Genomic DNA, 7,152 nt, shown 5'->3' on the forward strand with positions numbered 1-7,152 from the left:
TTGCCAAGAGAATGTAGAGAGCAAGGGCAGGATTTCTGGTAGAGTCACTGGTGTTCACACTTGTGCTATCAGGTTGCTGTCTCAATCTAAGGCTGCTTGCAAAAGTGAAACATGGGTTTGCTGTATCAGGCTTCCTCACCCCCTAATATCATGATCCAGTTCTGCCTTTCAGTTCTGGCTAAACCGGAGCATGTACACTAGTACAGATAAGAGCTCACGGCACATGGAACCCAGGTCAGATTAACCCCTCAGGAACAGAATTAGGAGTAGCAATACCAGGAGTTGCACCTTAGTTCGCAACATATCATCCTGCTTTTCAATACTCTAAAGAGGTCTTGTGCAGCAAATTTACCCAATGCAACTAATCTTTTGATCTCTTGACTGCTGCTTCTACGAGCATTGATTGTGGATTCAAGAAGATAAAATCCTTAACAACTTTAACGTTTTCTCCACTTATCATTATACTACCTACTGACCTCATTGTGAGGATTTTTGTCTTCTGTACATTGAGTTGTAGAGAGTTGTAATCCATACCGAAGGCTACAGTCTTTGATCTTCACCAACAACTGCTTCAGGTCCTCCTCACTTTCAGAAAGCAAGCTTGTGTTAGCCACATATCACAGGTTGTTAAGTCTTCCTCCATTTCTGATACCACACTCTTCTTCCTATAATCCAGCTTCTCTGGTTATTTGTTCAGCATATGCATTGAACAAGAATGCTGAGAAGATAAAACCCTGACTCATACCTCTCTTGATTTAAAACCATGCAGTATTCTCTTGGTCTGCTCCCCTAACACCCTCTCGAGTCATGTATAGGTGAGCACAATGAAGTGTTCTGGAATTTCCATTTCTCTCAAGGTTATCCATAGTTTGTTATGATCCACACTGCCTGATCCCTTGGCATAGTCGATAAAACACAAGTAAATATCTTTCTGGTATTCTCTGTTTTCAAGCAAGATCCATCTGACATCAGCAATAATAGCCCTTGTTCCCCATCCTCTTCTGAATCTGGCCTGACCCTCTGGTAGCTTCCTGTCAATGTACTGCTGCAACTGTTGTTGGATGATCTTCAGCAAAATTTTACTTGCATGTGATATCCATGATACTGTTTATCATTTGAGCAACCTGTTGTGTCACCTTTCTTTGGAATGAGTACAAAGAGGGGTCTCTTCCAGTCAGTTTGCCAAGTAGCTGTCTTCCAAATTTCCTAGCATAAATAAATCAGTGCTTCCAGCACTTCCTCAGCGTGTTGAAACATTTCAATTGGTATTCCATCCATTCCTGAAGCCTTGTTTTTGGCTAATGCTTTCAGTGAAACTTAAATGTCTTCCTTCAGCACCGTTGGCTCTTCCTCATATGGTTGAGTGTCTGCTTGCTCTTTGGGTGCAGTGACTCTGTAGTCTTTTCCTCTTCTTTGGATGCTTCCCACATCATTCAATATTTTGACCATAGAATCTTTCAATATTTCAGCCCAAGGCTTGAAATTTTTCTTCCGTTCTTCCAGTTTAAGATTCCCTCACCTGTTCTTCCCTTTTGGTTTTCTAATTCTAGATCTTTGCACATTTCATTGTCATATTTGACTTTGTTTTCTTTCTTCCTTTTAAAAGTTAATTAATTAATTAATTCTAAATCATTTTACCGGGGACTCTTACAGCTCTTATAACATTCCATACATTATTTGTTTCAAGCATATTTGTATATAGGTTGCAATCATCATTTTCTAAACATTTACTTTCTATTTGAGCCCTTGGCATCAGTTCCTCTTTTTTCCCTCCCTCCCTCCTCCCCCCTCATGACCCCTTGATAACTTATAAATTATTATTGTTTTCATGTCGTACATCGACCACTGTCTCACTTCACCCATGTTTTGATTGTTCATCCCCCTGGGGGGGGGGGGTTATGTGTTGAACATTGCGATTGGTTCCCACTTCCTTCCCTCTTCCCTTACCTTTTCCATACCCTCCTGGTATTGCTACTGATAATTCTGTTCCTGAGGAGTTTATCTGACTTGGGCTCCATGTGCTGTGAGCTATTATCTGTACCAGTGTACACTGGTTTAGCCAGAACTGAAAGGCAGGACTGGGTCATTATAGTGGGGGTTGAGGAAGCCTCAAAGAACAAGAGGACTATTGTATGTTTCATCAGGGCTATGTTGTGCCCTGGTTGACTCATCCCTTCCTGTGACCCTTCTGTGAGGGGATATCCTATTGTCTACAGATGGGTTTGGGGTCTCTTCTCCTATGCCACTCATTCTCAACAATGTGGGTTTGGTTTGTTGTTTGTTTGAGATCTTCTGGTGCCTGTTCCCTGATCCTGTTGACATCTCGTGATTGCACAGGCTGCTATGCTTCTTCCATGCGGGCTTGTTGCTTCTCTGCTAGATTGCTGCTCATTGAACTTTAAGCCTTTAAGACCCCAAATGCTATATCTTTTGATGGCTGGGCACCATCAACTTTCTTCTCCACATTTGTTTATACACCCATATGTGTTTGGTGATCATGTCGAGAGGCTGAGCATCACAAACTTCCAGGTTTTTAGAACAAAGTGTTCTTGCATTTAGGGAGGCCTTGAGCAGAGGCCCAAAGTCCGTCCACTTCCTCGAAGTATTGCCATGTAAATTTCTGTACCTAGGCCAATACCTCTATTTTTATTAATTAATATATTTACATAAGTGCACACCTATATTTATACCTCTATCCATAGCTTTGCTTCTGGTATCTTTCCTCTGTTTCCTTTTACCTTCCTTCTGCCCTAACACCATGCTTGCACTTCGTCTGTCTCTTAGTAGCTCCTCTCAGCTAGATTGCTGTTGCTCCAACACCACTGGAATCTGTATGTCCTCCTTGTTGTTGATGTTAATTCCCTAGTTGTTCCCCTGTCTATGGCATTGTTTGCTCACCACTCCTCCCCCCACCCCCACCTCCACCACCTCCCTTCTCCAGGTCTCTACTTCACTTTGTCCTTAGGCTTGCTTCCCATGCCTATCTCTTAATTTTCTGATCTAACAACAGGAGCACCAGGTGGGTGATTCTTCCTGGCCACCATCTTGACGACTCCTCCCTTGACTTTGTTTTCTTAAGCTGTCCATTGAAATGTTCTATTCAGTTCTTTGACTTCATCATTTCTTTAATTTGATTTAGCACTCAAAATGATTAAGAGAAAGTTTCAGGGTCTCTTGACATTCACTTTGATCTTTTCTTTCTTTCCTGTCTTTTTAATTGGCTTTTGCTTTCTTCGTAAATAATGTTCTTGATGGCCTCCCACAGCTCGTCAGGTCCTTCCGTCATTAGTGCTCAAAGTGTAAATCTGTTTTTGAGATGTTCTCAAACTTCAGGTGGAATAGACTCAAGGCCATATTTTGGCTGCCTCAGATGTGTTTTAATTTTAATTTTCTTCAGATTTATCCTGAACTTACACATGAACAATTGATTATTTGCTCCACAATCAGACTCTTGCCTGGTTTTAGTGGCTGATATTGAACTTCTCCATTGTCTTTCCGCACACATGTAGTCAATTTGATTTCTTTTTATTCCATCTGGAAAATTCCATGTATGTAGTTACTTCTTTGTGTGTGTGTGTGTGTGTGTGTGTGTGTATAAGAAAGAGCTTTATATACAAGAGCAATTGTACACTGAGAACGCATCCCAGCCCAGTCCAGATATGTCCAATACCAATCTATAAAGTCCTCTTCAGACTCACGAAACACATGCTGTTATGCTGAATGCAGGGAGATTACAGGCCAGTGGGTGGAAAGTCCTGTGGATCCAGTGGTGGTGGAAGCATCTCAGTGTTGCCAGGGGTCTCCACGTGGCTCCTTCAACTCCAGGGCTCTAGAGTAGCTCCATGTATCTTCTCAACAGGAATGTCTGGCCATGTAGTTACTTCTTGTGTTGTTGAAAAAAAGCATTTGCTATGAACAAGTCGTTGGTTTTTCAAGATTCTATCGTGTGATCTCCAGCTTTGTCTGTATCACCAAGTCCACATACTCCAACTACTATTCCTTCCTCATTGTTTCTAATTTTTCCATTCCAATCCCCAATAAATATCAATGCATCTTTTGATTAATTTCAGACTGAAGTCATTGGTAGAATACTTCAACTTCTTCCTCGCTAGCTTTTGTGAGTAGAGCATAAATTTGAATAAAACTTTCATTGACTGAATTTCCTTGAAGGAAAATATATATCATCTTATAATAGATAGCATTGTACTTTATGAGTGATTTTGCAATGTCTTTTTAGACAATGAATGTCACATCATTCCACTTCATTGTGTTATTCTCAGCATAGTAAATTATATGATTTTCTGATACAAAATGACCAACACAGTCCATTTCAGTTCACATAAGTCTAGGATCTTGATCTTTATACATGTTCCATTTCATTTTTGACAACTTCCAATTTTCCTAGATTCAAGTGCGAATCATTATCAAATTTTTGCAGCTGTTTCTCCTTACTTTGAGTCATGTCCCATCAGCAAATGAAGATCCTCAAGGTTCCACTCCCACAGGCTTCATCCCACTGAAATCACCATGGTTGACTGCACTCTGAGAAATAAGCTCCTCCTCAGCCACATTTCCGACAGAAGGGGCCCATCCCCTAGCACTGTCTCTGACAATGTTGTTTCTATTCTTTGGGCCCTCCCTATCAATGTTTTGAAGCTATGCATAAGGTTTTCAGGGGTTCCTTCGTCTGAAGTGGGGAGCCGAGTCCTTCTTTATTGTCTGTTGTTAATTTGAAAAGTCCACTGAAACCTATTCACTTTGGGTAACTTTGCTGGAATTTAAAATACCGCGACATAATTTCCAGAATCCCAGAAATACGTAAGCCATCATAGTATGACAAATTGACAGAAAGTGGTGGCCACTAAAGTTAGTGAGAAACAGGTCTGTCTAAATAAGATAGGCTGGATGAACAATTGGAGGAGAAAACAACAGGACTGATAGTTCTGTGGGGACATGGGAGACAGGGAGGTGGGGGGAAAGGTAGTGGTGCTAATAAACCCAGGGACAAGGGAACAACAAGCGATCCAAATTGGTGGTGAGAGGGTATGGGAGGCCTGGTTGGGCATGATCAAGGGCAATGTAACTAAGAGGAATTGCTGAAACTCTGGTGGGAACTGAGCATGATAGTGGAACAGGAGGGAAGTCAAAGTAAATAGAGGAAAGAGAGGGGAGGCAGAGGGCATTTACAGAGGTCTAGATAAAGACATATACATATGCAAATATATTTATACATGAGGATGGGGAAATAGATCTATGGGCATATATTTATAAGGTTAGTATTAAGGCAGCAGAGGGACATTGGACCTCCACTCAAGTACTCCCTCAATGCAAGAACACTTTCTTCTATTAAATTGGCATTCTATGAGGCTCACCTTCCCAACACAACTGCTGAAGACAAAGTGGGTGAACAACTAAATGTGGCGAAGAAAGCTGATGGTGCCCGGCTATCAAAAGAGATAGCATCTGGGGTCTTAAAGGCTTGAAGGTAAACAAGTGGTCATCTGGCACAAAAGCAATAATGCCCACATGGAAGAAGCACACCAGCCTGTGTGGCCAAGAGGTGCTGAAGGGATCAGTTATCAGGCATCAAAGAACAAAAAAATCATATCATTTTGTGCTCACCTCCCTGGTATGATCGCTGAAGACAAATGGGTGCATAATCAAATGTAGTGAAGAAAGCTGATGGTGCCCGGCTATCAAAAGATATAGCGTCTGTGGTCTTAAAGGCTTGAAGGTAAATAAGCGGCCATCTAGCTCAGAAGCAACAAAGCCCATGTGGAAGAAACCCAACAGCCTGTGCGATCACAAGGTGTCAAGGGATCAGGGATCAGGCATCATCAGAACAAAAAATCTTACCATAGTGAATAAGTGGGAGAGTGCAGAGTGGAGACCCACAACCCATTTGTAGGCCACTGGACATCCCCTTACAGAAGGGACTTGGGGAGGAGACAAGACAGTCAGGGTGCAACGTAGCAACGATCAAAAATACAACTTTCCTCTAGTTCCCAAATGCCTCCCCCCGCCTGTCATAATCCGAATCCTACCTTGCAAGTCTGACTAGACCAGAGGATGTACACTGGTACAGATGAGAACTGGAAACACAGGGAATCCAGGGCGGATGATTCCCTGAGGACCAGTTGAGTAAGTGGCGATACTGGGAGGGCATAGAGAGGGTGGGTTGGAAAGGGGGAACCTATTTCAAGGACCTGCATTTGACCTCCTCCCTGGGGGACATACAGCAGAAAAGTGGGGGAAGGGAGACGTGGGACAGAGCCAGATAGGACAAAATAATATTTTATAAATTATCAGGTGTTCATGAGGGAGAGGGGACGGGGGAGGGAGGGGTAAAAATGAGGACCTGATTCCAGGGGCTTGGGTGGAGAGCAAAAGTTTTGAGAATGATGAGGGCAATGAATGTACAAATGTGCTTTACACAATTGATGTATGTATGGATCGAGATGAGTGGTGTATGAGTCCCTAATAAAATGATTTAAAAAAAAAAGAAATGGGGGAAAGTGGGAAGATGCCATTATATTTTCATTAATTTTTCTACACTTTAAAAAATCCCATCATAACCTTAACCTTAAATAATACATTGTTTAATAGTATTTTTAAATATTATATGCCATCTACATAAAAAAAGAAGAAAAAGAAAGAAAATGTTTTGAAACTGACTGTGGTAGCAATTGTACAATACTGTTTTATGTGACTGATGGAATGTTATGATATATGTAAGAGTTCCCAATTAAAAAAAAAAGAAAGTTAGTGATAAAGAAATTAAAGAATTCTACTAAAATCTTCCGTCTGAAATTGATCAAACATGCCATCAAGATTTATTGCTAATTTTTGATGATTGGAATGCAAAAGTTGAAAACAAAGAGGAAGGGACAGTAGTTGGAAAATGTGGTCTTGTTGATAGAAATGAGGCTGGAGATTGCATGATAGAATTTTGGGAGACAAATAACTTGTTCATAACAAATGCCATTCTACAACATAAATAAAGGTGACTACCTGTGAACCTCTCCAGATGGAATACACAGTAAAGCTCAATATCAGCAGCTAAACTGGGCCAGGGTCTTCATGTGAAATTGCTCAAATGTAAGCTGAAGTTGAAGTTGAAGAAACTTTTAAAAAGCCCTCAGGAGCCAAAAT

Source organism: Tenrec ecaudatus, chromosome X (genome assembly GCF_050624435.1).
Source record: "Tenrec ecaudatus isolate mTenEca1 chromosome X, mTenEca1.hap1, whole genome shotgun sequence".
NCBI lineage: Eukaryota > Metazoa > Chordata > Mammalia > Afrosoricida > Tenrecidae > Tenrec > Tenrec ecaudatus.